Raw genomic sequence first — 19,340 nt, forward strand, 5'->3', positions numbered from 1 at the left:
AAAGTTGCAAATGTTTTGTACAATACCTTATATTTGGCGTTATTTTTATCTAATTTGAATTCAAAGCAGCTCTGAACATATTAACTTTGCTTTGAACATAATATGCATAATATGTTAAAAATAAATATATGATGTGATTAAATTAAAAAAATTGGCCCTTTATATTCAACGCCATTTCTCAAAATTGGCTCATTTCGGTTGTGCCCCTTTTGTCTGAATGTCAGTTCCTCAAATACCCTGTTTCCTCGATTGTCGCAATGCTCTGAAAAGTTTTTAACGTTAATTATTCCCCCCACCACTAAAAACTAGTCTCTCTTTATTTGATATGTGACTCTTTCGAGTGTTACTGTTTTGTCTCGTATATTTTGGCTACGGGGTATTATACAAGTAGTGCCAAATATCTTGTCATTTTGATTGCTCTTCGGTCTTTATAGTCCATCCGTTTTTATGAGTTATGAATTTTCAAATAATAAACGTGTTTAGGTTTTCCTTAATTAAAAAGTAATCTAAATAATTTAGCAAAATGATGGAAAGTGCATATTGTATAGCTTCAAATACATGCACAAAATTTAGTTTAGATTGAAAAAGGTCAGTCTAAAAATGCCATTTGCGTTTTGAACTGGAAATGCTATTTCTAGAAGGGAAAATAATGTCTAGCAGGTTTAGCTTCTCGAGCGAAATATTTCGAATGACTGCTTTCCCCGGATCGATGCAGTAAACAAATATATCACTTTCGAGAAGTCGATAGACCAATATTTTCATACCCTCAAGTGCATTGTAACTGCTCCGCTTATTGGTTCATTCATCATCGGGTGGAGCAGAGTAGTGTGAAATACGCCCCCTCGTCATATTTCCCACCAGGAAAGGCCCACTCGCATCTCCAGCGTGAATCCCGTTCTCTCTGGTTCACATGTAGGCAACATAACTCGCAGAAACACGTGCCCCCCAAAGCAAATAGTCACAACAAATCGAGCGCTATAGGCAAACCTCCAGTCGTATGGTTCCGACGAAGCGGAAAACTCTTGTGTTAAATGAATGATCCGAAAGTTAAACTTGCTCCTCTCGAAGTTATAAATAATAGTAACAACAGTTTGCTCCGTCGAACACGATGTCGGCAACGACGACGATGACGACGACAACGCCCGCGAGCTGTTCTATCTTGCACATATCTATGTAGGAATCAAACTTGCGATGTCGATTTTAGCGGAACATATCGCAGTCGCAGGCAGCATATCGATGCAGAGTGAGCTAGCGCAGATTGGGATTCGATTCGGGAAAGTTTCCGTGTTAGATACCGACTAACTCAACTTGTGCGAATTAGTTGTCTGAATGTTTGGAGTTTCTAGTACAAAGACAGTGATGGCTGATTCGAAAAATGGTAAAACTCTCAAGTACCAGATTGCATTATTTCGTATTTGCAACACAAATTGGCAATACATCATCCCCAGACAACCTAAAATTGCCTAAGAATATACGTAAAAGGTCATTTATTTGTACAAATTACATGAAACCTGCACAATCGATGCATTAAAACGATTGATTGACGGGTTGAAGGTTGAACATAATTCTGAAGTTCTCTGCCTGGTATAGTACAAATGAAATATTGGAACACATGCCGAATAAAATTATTAATAATTTCAGGCAAAAATCGTTGCAATCTTCTATTGCCGTGATAAATGCGCTATATATCTAGGTTAAGTTAATTGAAAGCGTTTTATTCTCTGATGAGCAGATGAAATCAACTCACCTGTAAAAAATCTGAACCGATAAGGTGAAATGTAATATGTTTAAAAAAAAAAAGTTAATTAAAGCCTTATTAAATTTTACCATATTAAGATGATAGTGTTTTCTATCACAGACCTAGATATAAGAAATTAATGTAATGTTTGGAATGATTCTAACAAAGGAAATAAAAAAAAATCAGTCTTCTCTGGTGTCCCTACCACAAAGGCGGAAGCAATTTGTGCCATGTCATAGTTATGTGGTACCCTTGAATATAAGTTCCATCTGGTCTAGATTGGAAAGAAGTGACGTGAGTATATAGTGTATTTTTTGAGGAATTTAAGTATACCGATGTTTTATGTTGGAAATTATCTTCTTAAAATTCATACTTACTTCGATGGTAGGCTTAAATCACTAGCATATTTCCGCTATTGGTCTTCCCCTCAGAATGAATCACTTTAATCAAATAGCAGCAACGTTGACCGTGAACTTGGAACACTCTTCTCCGCACACAACACCATCAAGCACAATCGAAAGCAAACAAATTCACTCATCAATAATAAACTGGAGATTCATTGTCGCGCGCAGTGGCCTTTTCCCATCAATTAAATCAATGCATTAAAATTTCCCTCACGCATTAATTCTTCTGCACACAAACACAAACCAGCTTGCGCTCGCGGGTGCTTCAATCCGATTTACGGCTGGACCGAATCTCATTTCTCGTTTGGCACTAACTCACACTCTGTTGGGTATCACCAGCATGGTGGTGGAGCCGAGGGGCGATGCACATTCAATTGAGGTTTAATTACCATTAATTTCACTTGTTTCGCAGCATTGCACAGCATACATACGTTCAGAATGCAGTTTCCCGTTCAATTCACCGGTTTGGTTTTTTGATTCTTTATTTTTCACTACGTTGGCTGTGGGAGGAAAGAGGAAGTAGAATTTTAATTATGCTTTTTGCTTATTTCCCCACGCATCGAAAATAGTGAACGACCTGAATGTTAACGCACTGCTCGCGAGCACCAAAAATTAATCGGTCGATGTATGCAAATTCACGCCCCGCCAATGGCGATAACTTTAGCAGCAGCAGCAATAGCGACGTAATGGAAACAATTCAGAGAGGTGGAAAGATAAATGGTGTCGCAAATCGTACACTTCAGGATAATTATCAGAACTAAAAGTCTGAAAAGACTTCTAGTAAAATTAGGTGTTTCTCAAGGCAGCTTTTTGGGACCAATATTATACAATACATTTACATCTGACTTACCTGAGTTACCTCAGGGTTGTCAAAAATCTTTGGATGCCACAAACCTCTCTCCCAAAGGACGAAGTTTGCGTGTCATCTATTGTAGATAGCAAAAAAGTTGTTATGCCCTTATTAATAGAAAATCAATACTTTGTCTTAAGAACAAGCTTTTGATCTTAACACTTCAGTTGTCGCGCTGTTGTATTTTGTACAACACTGTTGAAAAAATTTCGCTTTTCGTTCACAACAGCAGCGTGGCAAACTGCACGACGACTGGAAGGTTAAAACAAATTTTCAGGCCAGCCATGTTGTATGCTGTACCAATATGGACAAGCTGTTGTAATACCAGGAAGGAAGCTCTGAATAGGATTCAAAATAAAATTTTAAAAATGATTCTGAAGCTTCCTTCCTGGTACAGTATTAATGAGTTACAAAGAATATTCAATGTTGAAAAATAATTGGAACAAATGTCAAATACAATAATTATTATTTTTAGATAAAAACCACTACAATCCTCTATTGCTACTCTTTTGTAAAAATTCTGAATTGCTACGGCAAATGAAATGTAATATGTTGTTAATCAAATGTTAATAAAAGCTTAATTTTGTTTTACCAAATAAGGTTGTCCAACACACCACACCTAGATATAAGAAATGAATGTAATGTTTGGAATGATACTAATAAAGAAGTAAAATAAAAAGATCTTTGAAAATCGATAACAAGTTGACGTGTCGCCTTCAATTTGTACTTATTGAATAATGATTTTGAATATGGAAAGTCAATTCTGATTTCGCATCAATAATGGAAAACGAACATGATTCGAAAGACAGTATGGCCCATAAAAAAATGCGAAAATTAATAGAAGATGTTTAGATTATTATCTACAAGCGTTATTTTCATAGTTTTGTGAGTGAATATAATATCTGATTACTGTAGTATATTCTGACATAACTTCGCTATCTAGGGCATTTTTTGACATATTTTTCTTACTGTCCAAAATAATGTAATAAAGCAAAAAAATTTTGAACGTTTTGTCCGCTCAAAATCAGAAACTGCGTCTGATTGTCGTATACTCTGGTGATAAACTTTCCACCTTCGAAAATCACACTTTATTGTTGAAAATATTAATTTGTTTGGTATCAGAGCAAGGAGGACTTCTGAGAGAACATCTTTTTCATGGTCACAATAAAGTATTTTGCCAGGTTCGTTTTTTTGAGGGAATTTGCGTCTTCTGGGTTTGATATGTCTTTATTTTTTGTTAAAATTTAATGAAAAATAAACACAGTGGTCTATAACAGTTTTTTGAGGAAGAAATTTGTTCCCCATATCAATACTAACTCAAAGGTTTTGAGCAAAACAGAGCCGCTTATAATACTTATATGACGGTTCAACCACGGCTCTCCAAAAAGAACCGTTTTATTGAAAATATGTTTAAGTCTCCAATGACCCAGGTATGAACCCTTTCTATCATTTGATATGGACGAATTCTGGAGACAAGGTCTGTGAAGAACCTCACCCCATCGTTGATGTTTTAGAACGTCTCATCACAGAGATATCAAACTCGATGACCACATGATAAAATTTGAAGGTATGCTTCTAATTTCTCTCAGTAATGTGAAAGTAAAAGATAAAAATCATGTCCAAAGCGAAAAACTACGTATAAACAGATCGAACAATACAAATAATAAACAACATTTATGTTTCGTTCACATTTTACTTATAAAAACTACCATAAAACATGATTTGACGATTTTCGCATTTTTTATGGGCCATACTGTATTTGACCTGAATATGGTCAAACTACAATTTTGGTCTAGCACCTCCTGTCCCCCAGTTTTGGACAGCTTGATTTGTTACATGATATTTTTTGTAATTTTTGCACCAATGTCTTCCAACATATTCATTGTTCATGGATTCTATTGGTCATGCCAAAATTTATATTGATATTTTCAAATTTATTTTTGTGCGCTACAAAAACGATAACATTTATCATAAATAGGCACCAAAGACCGTATAAAATAAATAGTGTTCAGCGGCTTAGGTGTCCGGTACTGGGGGATCTCCCCCTACGCTGTTAGTTTAATTTCCGGTGCTGAATGATGAAGATGACCAGATAAGGAGTCTAGATTACAAGCTTTTCTGGGCACTTCAATTTGAAATCAGAATCAAGAAAGCTTACATGGCCTTCGGAGTTCAGAGTGATTTTAGATTCCAAACTTACTTTTATGGTTTATTCTACTACAATTATCACCAAGGCAAACAACATAATGGCGCATTATACGACGACGCCAGTGTTGTAAGCAACCAGGGTAGTCGACACGTTTTCGTTGACAATCGACAACCTTTGCCTTCAGCATTTAAAACTTGAACGATCAAACGAACGTACAAATGAAAAATTTCGATTGAACTGTTGACTGTTAACTGTTAACCGTGGTAGCGAATCGAGTGTCGTGAGAAATGTTGAATGTGTACAGCATTGTAAAAAGACAATTTACACCGTCTTCAGCCAAAGGCTGCACAGACTGAACAATCACGAACATTAGGCAACGGACAACCCAGAACACCCAGTAGTCCAGTGATGAACTTTTCGTTTGACGAAAAGTTTCCACCGACTGGAGCGGGAATCGAACCCACGCTTCGTGACACAATATGCCTAAACAAATGTATACAGCATTGTACGACACAGTTTTCAGAACTTTTTCTTTCCACAAACACGTCGGAATTCAATAATGAATGCAACGGTGAAATAATCACGTGAGTTCGTTGGCCCGTTCTCAAGACGTTTTGTGGCATACAAACACCATGCCATTTTTATTTATGTAGATAGATTACGTCATAAACCTATGGAGTCTACCCAACAATCAGGAGATTGAAAATATATCTTCTTTTAAATAAATTTATGGTTTTATCAACAGTCCGCAGTAGATTTTGGAGGAATCTACCAAAAAACTACTAGGCAACTCAAAAAGTTTCTGCCAAATACGGATTTCATTTATATTCCTCTGGATATTTCTTCAAGGTATTTCTCCAATTATTCCTAGAGATTCGTTCCATAAATCGTTCCTACCCAAGTAGAAGAAAATAACTACTGAATATCATATTGAGGTATTCATACCAGATAATTTCCAATACTTACAACCTGAATGAGTTATGAACGAGCCCTGCATAAGAGATAAAATACCTCAAATAATACCTTCTGCATATTCTACGAATACCAAGGTGATAATTAGACCAGGTATTGTAATACCTCAATAATACATGATGGATTTTCATATAAAAGTGAAATTTTTCAATAGTAGCTCTATACCTCCAACAGTTCTCAATAGCTATCGGATACCAAAATGAAGTATTTTTAAACATTCAACATTTTTTCAAATGCCATTATGATACCTAAATGAGGTATTGATAACTGAACAATACCTAATTAAGGTATGATACCAAAATATGGTATGCCTTATTGCGAGTTATTCTTTCCTCCTCGGTTAGGAGTACCTCGAATTTATTAAGTGGTTCCTCATAATTATTTTAGGTTGCATTTTGGGAATGCCTCTTTGAACTTTTTCTTATAAACTTAATTAAGTATGCTGAATCGCGGCTAACATTACACGAGATGTGCACTGCCGAGTAGTGAACAAACGAATTTCATGAGATCCGGAGTATTAGTGAATCGTGCTTAAGATAGAAAAGCCGAGATTAACGCAACCTAGTTCATGAAGAAGAAACTAAGTGCAAAGGTTCATAGATTCATCCGAAAATTTTCTCTGATTATTAATTCATGAAATCCTGATGAACTATTTTCTAAAATGATCAAGTAATAGTTTCATATTGCTCCAGACTGTACTACGTATATTGAAGGGGTGTTACGAAAACTTGTCTAAGATGATTTGTTTTTCATGTATTCCCTCATGAATTCGTACAGGAACTTCACCCGAAATACCTTAAACAGTTCAAATTTTTACTTAATTTCTTCAATAATTATCTGTTTTTTTACCGCTTGTTGTCATTCAGATTTTTCTTCAGTAGTATCTAGATATTCCTTTAAATTTGCTCCTCTAACTTTTATTGAAATAGTCCATAAACTCCTTATAGCATCCCTGAAAATATACATTTTTTTAAAGCCTTGGAATATTCTTGATGAAGATCAATCTAGAACTCATAAAAAATATGTTATTCGATTATTCCGAGATGCCTCTAAAAGATATTTTGAAGATTCGTCCACAACTTTCTCTTTTGTCCCTTCTAATTTTTTTTGCAAAACTACTAAGATAACCGAAGGATTCCAACAGAAATCACCAGGTATTTCAAGGCATTTTGAGGCAGTGATTCATCTTATAGCCACAGGAATAATTGCCTCTAAGAACATACACAGAGTGCTACTCGCTTACCGAAATGGAATCCCCTGATATTTAGAGGTTTCACAAAATAATTCTAGGTCCAACAAAAACTTTGATTTTACATAACTTTAACGAAATAATGACGAATTTTAAAGTGTTCTTGCTTTAATAGTAATTTTTACACTTCGAGACATTTTCTAACGCATGCTGATTCTATTCCAATACCCGATAGGTATTCAAATACGAAGATCCTTACAATTCCAAATTTTATCTTTTATTAAAATGAATTTTTCATTTGCCTATGATGGAGTCTTTTATTTTGTTTGAAAGCTTTGTCCATCAGCGTGACCTGAACGGAACTTTCAAGTGCATCAGTGTGCTTCTTCTTAAAAGTTTTTTTTTGTGCTGCGTTGTCGTACACAAAAGATTATGCTCCATAAATTTCCATAGGCCTTTTGAAAAACGGGGTTGGTGGTCAAATGGCTACCACTTCTACTTCATATGCAGAAGGTCATGGGTTCAATCCCAGGCACGTCCCTTTCCTCGAACTTTGTAGTTTTATCTTTCATTTGATTCTATCTTCCACTCTCAATCTATCACATTCAGAATCAGAGACGGACAAGAAACCGTTTCCCTACGCTTCCACTCTATCATCATTATAGCACGCCTCTCCATACCCCTGATACATAAGCAAACCTCTCTGCCATGCCTTTTCCTCAACTCATACACTCCCGCATGAACTGTCGTAGACGTACCACTGGGAGAGCCAGTTTGATGCATCATCAATTCCTCGCCCTTTCCCTTTTTTTGGTCTGCAGTCTGACGTTTAAGGCGCCATTGTTGGCTAAAAATAGAAGATCACCAGCACTTATACACTGAGGGTGTCTGTTAGTCCCAAGCAGTCGTCTGGTTGGTTCCTTGTGTAAGAGCAGCTGATCTGGCGATACTGGTGTAGCAACCACGGGTGGCCAATCAAGCTCAAGCTCAAGCTTTCAAGGTCATTTGAATACCTAAGACAGCTTCATGGGCACAAAAGTAAAATTTTATTTGGATTTGTGACAATATTTTAAAATAAATGTGGTAATTAAGATCCATGATGAATTGTAACATTTCATCCAAAAATGTTCAAGAGTTCTAAATTAACTCTCTTTTTCCCAGAGCTCCACTGAACTGAACAACTGAAATCAGATAAAAACATTGCAAAAGTTACATAAATAAACTCTATACTCATCAGATTAATCCAACACTCAATAAACTGCATCAAAAGTAAAACTATTGATAAACAATCAGGTATTTTTTGGATTGGATCCGAATAGTTTAATCCATTATAAAATCGATTTTTCATAAGAAATAGTCGATTAAGGTCGTGGCAGATAACTTTTCTTAAATGTTTTATTCTGACATCAAATATTTTCCAATAATTTTAAAAATTGAGCATGAGGCATTTCTGGTAGCGACTGACTCTCTTGAAAAATAGGAAACAGAAAAAAGACAGGAGAAAAGAGTTTTATACTACCATACATTACTCAGAGAATATATCTCTATCTGGCTTTGCAAATTTCTCGTGATAGACATTACGACAAATATTTTCTTCAGGTTGAATGAAGGAATATATAAATTTATTGGAAAGAATTTCTTCTTTCTTCAGAGGTTTAGAAGAAATATTCACTATGTCCCATGAAATCTCTCCAAGAATTTTTCTCAGGAATTTTCCAAAAAAAAAAAATGATTTTGGATATCTCGAAATAAAATCCTCATTTTATCGAAAATTACTACAAACCATACCTAAGGAATTCCTTCATATTTGATTTCTGAAATTTTTTTCAAGAAAGACATTAGTTTACCAGGATTTCATCCAGTAATTCTTTCATCGGTGTTTCTATAACATCCAGATGTCTCTAAGGATTTCTTAGGATTTTCTACAAAATTATTTCCAGAATTTTTATAGATTTAAACTAGAACTTTTCTAAAGGATATCTTCAGGAATTCCTCCATAGATTGCTCCTATGATTTCTATGGGAAGTCATCCAATAGTTCTAAGAGATTTCTCAAAGTAGTTTTAATAAGTTTTCCATGCATTTCTCCAAAGAGATGTGAATGAAAGCTTCCAGAAAACTCAATAACTGTTGGAAAAAATGTGTCGTATTATTAAAACAAATCACAGGTCAAGCTTAAGCTTAATCATTTGAAATGTTCTTAATAAACTCATTCGAATAAATCTGGAGGAATTTTTGGAGTCATTCTTTGGAATAGCCGTAGATGAAATGGCGTATAAATTTTTGTCGGGTTGCATAGAAAAAAAAATCCTTGAACGAGTTTTGCCAAAAACTTTGAAAGTCACCTTTACGGATTCTCTTGAAAAAAAAAAAAAAAACTGTGGGAATCTTTGGAAGATCTCTTAAAGATAATTCAGTCGTATAGTTAGTGATAGAATATCTGGAGGAAGTCCTAGAATAGTCTTTGAAAAATTGTTCAAAGTTATCCCTGAGAAAACTGCTGGAGGTAGTAACGTTGAAGTGCTCAAGGATTTCCAGAAGCAAATTCTAAAGAAATTCTTTCAAGCATCCTATAAAAATAACTGAAAGTATTGATAGAGATGTCTTAAAAGAACCCTGAATTAGTTCCTGAAAATATTTTAGATGAAAACCCTGGAGAAACCACTAGGATGATTCCTGAAGCTGTTTTTGAGAAATATGCATGCACGTCAATCATGTTTTGGTAGGTCGATACAATTTCATAATCAAAGGGATCCTCACTGATCAGCTTAAATACCATTTTGGTAGCAGCGCAGCCGATTTTTATTTTTTGTTAAAGAGAATTTTCTTGCAAATAATGGTTGCTTTGGGATTTGACGCCAAAATCCTTTGTTGTATACATATTCTACCATGAATTAATGCCTCAAAATAATACCTCAGGTTATGATCGAAATTCCCTGAGAGTACCAGGTTTTTTCTAGGTTGAATACAATAATATCCCTGATAATTCCAGTTTTTCCTGGTAGTAGTCACCCTGATAAAATAGAAATATCTACGATATCTAAAGGAAATTTCTAAAAAACCTAATTCTTAATTACCATACAAACACAATATTTTTTGAGAAATTCTAGTTAAAATCCTTAATGACATGCATACCAAAATATATGAAGTAATTTTGAAAAAGTCATCAAAACACTTCTAGATGAATTTAAAATATACATTTGGAAAATTCACGTAGAAATCTGCTATTGAAAAATTCTCTGAATTATACATAAAGGAATTCCAGGAAGATCTTCTATGTAATTATTGATGATTTTTTTTAAGAAATAAAAAAAAAAACTTAGAGGATTATAAGAATTTAAATAAGAATCACTTAAGGAATATCGGTGTTCGGTGAAATTCTTAGATAATTCAACGTCCAAATACAACTTGAAACAAAGGTTAATCCCAGTTGTCCTACTGGCAAAATTTACCACACCGTATCGAATTTTCAGAATGTTCCAAGAAAGCATTTTTCGAGACGTCAAATGGATCCGTTACTCAACATTCAAACAAGACTCCACTTTGCTTACTGTGACAAAAGTAGGGTCTTGCATAGTTTTACGTTTCATGGGGTACAGAGGCAGTGTATAATGATCGTTTTGGTGTGAAATTCTTGAATGCAATTTTAAGGGCCACTATTCTCCCCCTCCTGATAACAAGGAAACTTTTGGAAGTATAAACAAACAGGAAGAAAAAAACAGATATTGTCAGCCTAAAATTCATCGAGGGGGTGACGAAGTCGGGCCCCCAGTGCACTGCATTTCTATTAAATTTGATCAAAATATGCTGAATAACATCGTCAAACATAACTTCACTGAGTCCCACATTGGATTCTAAGAAAAAAAAAATGTATAAAATATTTTCATCGATTGCTACATAGCTCTGGACAGGAATCAAACGGTAAATTAGATACAGTTTTTATTAGTTCTTGAAAAGTAAAATAGAAATATGCCATTTCTGCTTATGTTTGATGTTTCTCTTATGCGTATTCCAGTTGAACCACAACAATCCTACGAAAGTTGTCCCGCCTCTCGCATGCAAACATCGAATTCCCAGAAACACTTGCCAACGGAAATTCCTCTCCATTGATCGATTTTCTCCGGATTAACCATCCTCGCATAGTTCCCTCATTGCTGCTAGCTGCCGCTCAAAGGCCATTTCACCGCGGGAAGTATATCACTATTTCAATATGTGTACATTTGCTTTGATAATATTTAAAACACAATTTTCGCGCGCGCTCGCTCAAACACACAAACACAAGGCCGCATGGGCGGATGTTCTGTGTTCTGGACTGTCGCATCGGGGGTGCCTCTCGGAAATTTGTTTCTCATCCGATTTATTCGAATTCGATTGCTGGCTGGTGCCAAATGGCCGGAGCGCGAAGGACGTCATTTTCAGGGACGAGGGGGACGTTGGATCGAACGAAAGCAAACACAAACAGTGCACGGTGGGCAAAAAATTGATCCAAAAACTCAACTAAGAGGATTTGCAGATTTGAGATATTCTCATATACTATTTCCACAGAAAAACATCATTACGAATATATCTATGCTAGTTTGATTACTAACTAATTGTGAAAAACCTTAAAAACTTTCTATGCAGTTTTAAGGCGCGCATAATTTTTATTTAGGACTCACTAGCCTAATTGAAAATGAAGTTACTCAAGACTTCACAATCAAGAGAACAATTTTAAAATTCCTGGGGGACTGATTTGGAAGAAGTGAAATCTATTATTTAAAAAAAAACAAAAATATCTGTGGGATGATGGAATTTTCTACATTTTCATCAAGAAACTCCCAGAGAGAATCATTTTTGGTTGATATATTAAACAAATGTTTGCAGTTGGCATATTTTCCTGACAAATGGATAAATGCTAAGATTGTACCAATTTTAGCACCAGACAAAAATCCTTCAGAAGCTTCCAGCTATCGTTCAATCAGCTTGTCTCCTCAATCAGTAAAATTTTTGAACAAGTGATTTCGAACAGAATGATGATCCACATCAACGATTTCTCCTAATGCTTCCAAAACTTAACTTATAATATTCCCACATAAACCAAAAGCTCTTTATTTGAAACCTTCAAGTAGACATGGTGTCACGTTGAGAGGGGCTCCAATAAATTGGTCACATGAAGTTAGGTTTCTAGAACTCATGCTAGATAAAAAATTAGCTTTCAAAAATCACATTGAGTTGAATACCCAAATGTAACAAATACATTAAATCATTAACACTTCATCAAAGTCTTCACAAGATCAGACTACCACCAATCGATTTCTCGTAATATTAAATGGATTTTTCTTTTAAATACAAGTATATTACAAAATTTTCAACCAGCGTTTTCTTAAAATTGCCTTTCAAGTCCATTTTCACCCACTATGCAGTATGTTGACATCCTTTCCCCGGAGAAGCAGCGTTGTTTGACTATTTTTGTAACACTTGGCCAAAAACCAATAAAATCCGGAGCCAATCCAACAGCTCGAGCAGCACTTGAACACACAACCGCACCGATTCCGTTAGATACTCGCAATACACAATATGTGACGGCCAAATGCGGATATAGATTTTCGACAAAACGGCACTCCTGCTTCCAGCTTTCGCATGCTTCGCAATTCATTCGCGCGTTTGGCGCAAATAAATTGAAGCTCCCAAATCACCCCGGCAAACAGATACTCGGCTTCTCCACCAAAAACACGACAAGCACTTCAATCACGAACTTTGTTTGCACGCCCAAAAAAAAAAACCTCACCCAAGGGGCTACTAGGGCTACTCTTTGGAGGCGAAGATGTTATCATAACATTTCAACGAGCCGTCAAAAGTGAACTCACTTCGACACGATTTGTTATCACTCTCTCGACGACTCCACGATTACCATAACGGCATGACCCGGTGATAGCGGCGCGCTCGAGCCTACCGGCAAGTTTGTTGTTTTCGAACTACGACGCAGAACCAAGTGGAAAAGCAAACGATCGGCAGGACGGAACATGTGCTCGATCTCGCGGTTTGAATGCGACTAGCTGGACGGAATTTCTCACGAAGGCGTGCTGCTCTCTTGGAGTTGTTTTTGTTATGACGGTGATCGCGATCGAAGGCAACTTTCTGGGAGGAACACGTGCACGCTAAGCTGTAGGTTTGGCTCAATTCTCTCAAGTTCGCTTTTGGTGCTGCCCACCCATCGTGTGCTGCTCCTACAAGAAGGTGTTTAGCTCAGGCATGAACCAACCATTATAGAGTAAGGCGGGGCCAAAGTTCGCACCTAGCTTTTTGCAGAAAAGGAATGTTCATTTTAGCTTTTTATTTATTGATAGAATCGTAATCGGTATTCTGTGCATCGTTCAACTATTATTCCGCAATGCTATGAAAATATAAGATCTTAGAAAATGCTTTTGGTTGAAACGCTAAAGAGTTTTTCCAAAAACACCTAAGAAAAGCTGTTCGTCAAAGTTAACCAAGTATTTTCCACAAAACAAAAATCCTCATTTTTTTGAACAAATTGTTTGTTTGTATCCTTTACTATGTTCTACTAAAGGTATAGCTTTATAAAAATCAATTATATTCCACCATTCTTTGACATTAGGTAACTTTAGTGATCTATTAATTTAGGGCCAAATTTGCTGATACACAATTCTTTCACTGTCAATAAAAAATAAAATTAAAAAGCGTGTTTCAAAAATAGTTTAGATTTAGAAAAAACTATATTTGTGTAAACGAGAGCAAAATCGTGAGTTTAACCGTAGTCTTGAGTATTAATTTTACTCTTTACTTTTAAAAACTTGTACACATATTTATTGATCCACTGAAAATTGTACACGTTTTTCTCCGATTATTTCAATTGGTAATCTCAGAATTACATATTATCAAAATAATATGTGTAAAATAAAATCGATTTTAATACAGCAGTGTTGCCAATTTTGATGATTGTCAATGTACTTTTAAAGGTCTTCTAAAAATGATTGTTTTTCTATTGTGCTTTAAATGTGACGTGGGGAATAAGTAAGTAACATTATGAAGGCGTAAGTTACTTTTCATATTGATACTATATTAGCACTTCCACCAGAACGTACTTTTAACCAAAAAAATCTACTCATACCAGTTCCCTTCAAATTAAAAATATTTTTCACTAAAAATATCGGGCCAAAATCATTTTATTATATCTGTAAAACTGTTGCTTTAAAAATAACTTGATTTTTTCCATCAGGCTTCTGATTGATGATGCTGCTTTTAAAGAACAAGCCTTTTTTGAAAATTAAAAATATAGATTGTAGAATTTTCCAGCCAACTTCTAAAAATATTGTTCCATATTCTTGTGAGATTTAATGATTTTGGAGATTTTTTTATTATCACAACATTATACTATAGTAGTCGAACCATGTGCAGAAAACCGATTGAAATTTCATTGATAAATTTAAAAGATAAAACATGCACATGGTGTCTTCTTTATAAAATGTACAGTCCTTAATATCCATTATAGTGGGTCAAAATTTCGTTGTTGCTACACACCGTCTTTTTGATACTATTTCAGATTCAGGGTGTCCTTCCAGAATTCGAGATCATTTGGATGAAAACTTAGACTGCACAAGTTCTCCAATTACTATGGAAAAAGCAAGCAATTCATTCAATCAACCAAAGTATTTGTCCATGTGCTCTTGAGGGTAAAAATTGAACTGCCGAAGACCGTATTCAAATCAGTCATCTCAGTAATTAGTTATTGTTCAATATCCAATCCGAACAACATAAGCACTTTTGAATTCTTATTGATTTTTTGAAATATCAGTTCCCTCCCATACTGCAATATAATGCAAACTTGGTATCCCATTTACTCAATGCCTACTTTTGTCGAATGTTACAAATATGCAGTTATGGGCAGTGTAGCTCATTTGTGATAGCCAAAGATGTTCAATTCATACAAAAATCAATAACTTATTATTGAGGCATGCTTGATCCGCTACCGATGGGAATTGAGCCCACGATCCACAGCTTGGTCTATAGACGCGATTACAGAGATTTCTCCAAGAGTTTCAAGGAATATTTAATCAGTATTGTTCCCGTTGTGATTTATCGGTGTAGATTGTGAACCCCTGTTCGATCTCTTTGAGCAATTTACAACGACCGTGTTTTATGTTGTAAATGTAGCTTTAGCTGTAAGTTTATTTATCATTAACGGATTCGCGTCTTAAGGATTCCAAGGGTAATTTAATAAAAAAACACTCATTACATTCCACCAAGAAATAGTTAAAATATTCTTCCAGAAATTTCTCCAGAATATGGCCAAGAACTGTTTCCAGGCAATTCTGAATTCAAGGATTTTTTTATTCAAGCATTCTGGATGTCTCCAATAGTTTTTATTATATCTATGGGAATTCATTTTTGATGAGTGAGAGTTTAACAAATCACTCCTAAAAATTTATTCCAGTTTAATAAATTATTGTTCAGCTACTAATGTTTCTCTAGTTCTGTGATCAAGAATTGCACTAAGTAATTTCTCCACGATATAAAGTGGATTCAATTATAAATTGCTTAAACTCTTCGGGCTACGATACTTTATTTTTTCCGGGGTCTAGAGACTCATTAATTTTTCCAGCAATTTTTCATGAATTATTCCAGAAGCCCTTCTGAAGAGCAATCCAGTAATAATTCTCGAAGTGCTCTAGATTTTTTTCCAAATAATCGTACAAGTATTCGTCCAGAAACCTGAAAAACAATCTTTTCGGAATATCTCCAGCAAGGATGGAATTTCTCCGAATATTTATATAACAACCATTCTTTGTACTACTTAAGTTTCTTCAAGGTTTCTATGTTGAACGAAATCCTTCACTGATTCCATCAGGAATTTCTTAAGAAAGTTCTCTATGTTCAGGGGGTTCTCCAAGTGATTCTTGTAGTATTCGTCAAAAGATTTTTCTACGGATATTTTTCATTTCTTAAACTGATCTAAACTGATCAAGTTCCCCAGATCCCCAAGATAATTCTCCAAGAATATTGCCGATGATCTCACCAAGTATTCGTTCAAAAACTTTTCGTTGGAGTATCCCTCAATGATAGTTCTTGTTTCCAATAGAATTTTCTAGGCATTGTTTTCGTAAATACTCCTATACATTTTTTTAAAGAATTCTTGGAATTTTTTTTCCAAAATTCCTTCAAGAAATCAGTTAACTATAACAAAATTGTTAAAGTTCCATAATTGCCTGCTAGAAATGTTCATGGACTGCTTAACATTCATTTTTTTTAATATCTGAAAGATCTAAATCATGAGTTTTTTTAGAGTTTCTCCTAGTGTTCATGGATTTCACTAAAGATTTTTCAGGAATTCATTGTTTTATGGATTACAGCAATAGACATGCCAAATTCAAAAAAAATGTTAAGAAAATTATAAAAAAAATAAAACAGGGAGATATATTATAAAAAAATATGTAAGAAAGACTGAAAATGCCTACAAAGTCAATAACATCAATTTTCGATCCATTTTCTCATCAAACAATACATGTTAAACGAAATTTAGAAGAAATATTTTGCTGCGATATTACGTAACGAAAATAAAAAACGAGTCACGTTATATCGAGGTATTATTGCAACAGCAAAAAATGCAACAACTCCTGAGGCAACTGCTTACATTTAGGTAATTCACTATGTTTTCAACTAAAACAAAACTCGAAGACAAATGAGTTGCAACAGTTGGTGTTCGTACTTGGCTTCAGAGGCTATACATTTAGTGAGTAACGGCATTTTAATTACTACCGCACATCCTTCACATAGATGACCAATGTTCACTCCACACCAGAAATATAAAAAAAAACCTGACTTAATCCACCGATGGTGAGACTGAACCCTTCTTACATTTCCATACAGGTATGAGATAATTATTATTCATCATTCATTTGGAACTTTGTACCAGTACATATAACTAAACTTTAGGATTTTGTGACTATGTTCTATCTGCCCTAATAGTTTAATGGTTTGAGAAAAAGTCCAGGAAACTGCACGACAAAAGGCGGATATCGAACTTTATTAGTTTTCATACGCTTATTATCATAGTTTAAGAGGGTCTATAAACCCATGTTGCCATCCTGTAAAATAATATCGAGAAATGAAGAAATTATGTCCTAAAATGATTTTGCCAGCGATTTTTTTAAGATTAATGTGCAGGTTTAAATTAAAAAAAGGGGGAATTTTAGAGATTTTTGAAAATAATGATTTTTATCTCTGTAATTTATAATTCGATTGCAATATGGTTGTGAATGATATCCGAGCTTTCAATCGACGAAAAAAGAGCTTAAATTGGATTAAAAATAGCTGAGAAATTGATCAAAATGTAAAAAAATGAATATTTCAGAGAATTTTTTTTTTCCAGTACTTTAGAAAATTCTTCCAATGATATCTCTGAAACTAGTAATCCGATTTCAATGAAAATTTGAAGGCTTATGATTGAATGTCAGAGCTTTCATTAGCCGATAAAAGAACTTAAATCGGTTCAAAAATGGCTGAGATATCGATCAAAATGCAGACAGTTGAAAATATTAGAATATGCTTTTTCTAGTACTTCACGATACTGTTTGAATCATAACTCTGTAACGAAATGTCCGATCGCAATGAAATTCAATAGCGTTCTATGGGAATGTTGTAGCTTTCTTTAAGAGCTAAAAGTGTTTAAATCGGTTGACAAACGGCTGAGATAATTGAGTGACATTTTTTGTAACACACACACACACATACACACATACATACACACACACATACACACACACGGACATGTGCTCAGTTCGTCGAGCTCTATCGATTGGTAAATAAGACTTGGCCCTCCGGGCCTCGGATCAAAAGTCGGTTTTTCAAGCGATCTTTATACCCTTCTTATGGTTGTAAGAAGGGTAAAAATGAATATTTCAGAGAAATTTGTTTTCCAGTACTTTAGAAAATTCTTCCAATGATATCTCTGAAACTAGTAATCCGATTTCAATGAAAATTTGAAGGCTTATGATTGAATGTCAGAGCTTTCATTAGCCGATAAAAGAACTTAAATCGGTTCAAAAATGGCTGAGATATCGATCAAAATGCAGACAGTTGAAAATATTAGAATATGCTTTTTCTAGTACTTCACGATACTGTTTGAATCATAACTCTGTAACGAAATGTCCGATCGCAATGAAATTCAATAGCGTTCTATGGGAATGTTGTAGCTTTCTTTAAGAGCTAAAAGTGTTTAAATCGGTTGACAAACGGCTGAGATAATTGAGTGACATTTTTTGTAACACACACACACACATACACACACACATACACACACATATACACACACACATACGCACACACATACACACACACATACACACACACATACACACACAGCAGCGAAGCGAAATGACTGCCATCGTCGGAGACGACGTGAACGTGGAAAATATCGTCCTAAAGATGTGTAGTAATGAAGATAAGTGGAACGCGGTGAACCGATCTGTTGTTCAGATTATGTCAACACTACAGCGGACATGGCGAGAGGAGCAGCGTCAGATGACGTAGGCAGCCCTGCCGAACGAAGAAGGGCGCCGGACTGTTTTCGACACTCTAAAAGAGCGGACGAAGGGAAAGTGATACTGCTCGGTTCCGGGAGATATTCCTTTGCCGGGGAACTCTCCGCCGGAGTAGGCTAGATCCACCGCCGGGGACTAGCTGAGTAGACGCGACGTAGCACCGGTCCCGGGTCGTAGGAGCACCAGTGAACCGGAAGTTAGCCTCCACCGGAATCGCTGGACTGACACCGGCACCCTACCGGTCGGCCCGTAAAAAATTGAAGAGCAGCAGTAGCAGCAGCAGAAGAAGAATCGGTATCGGAAGAACTTCCATCGCCGGGGAATTCTTCGTCGGTGTAGGCTAGGTTCACCGCCGGGGACTAGTTGAGTAGACGTGTCATAGCGACGGTTGAGGGTCGTCGGGGCACCAGTGAACCGGAAGCTAGGCTCCACCGGAATCGCTGGACTGACTTCGGCACCCCTCCGGTCGGCTCGTATCGTAGAAGTAGAAGAATCGGTGTCG

The 19,340-nt window shown here is 35.7% G+C and overlaps 1 protein-coding gene across 12 annotated transcripts in view; it reads right to left on the reverse strand.

Moving 5' to 3' along the window:
* The window catches only part of LOC5566052 (CD151 antigen), a 280,588-nt gene extending 267,248 nt beyond the window's left edge, over window positions 1-13,340 (reverse strand). For 7 of the 12 annotated variants that reach the window (XM_021852742.1, XM_021852737.1, XM_021852731.1 and 4 more), the window contains exons 1-2: window positions 13,148-13,340; window positions 2,116-2,642 (exon numbers count right to left, since the gene is read on the reverse strand). The gene's annotated coding sequence lies outside the window, so the exon portion shown is untranslated. The other 5 variants (XM_021852736.1, XM_021852740.1, XM_021852735.1 and 2 more) reach the window with 5 other exon arrangements.
* Window positions 13,341-19,340: the final 6,000 nt, after the last annotated feature.

This window comes from Aedes aegypti, chromosome 3, assembly GCF_002204515.2.
Source record: "Aedes aegypti strain LVP_AGWG chromosome 3, AaegL5.0 Primary Assembly, whole genome shotgun sequence".
Lineage (NCBI taxonomy): Eukaryota > Metazoa > Arthropoda > Insecta > Diptera > Culicidae > Aedes > Aedes aegypti.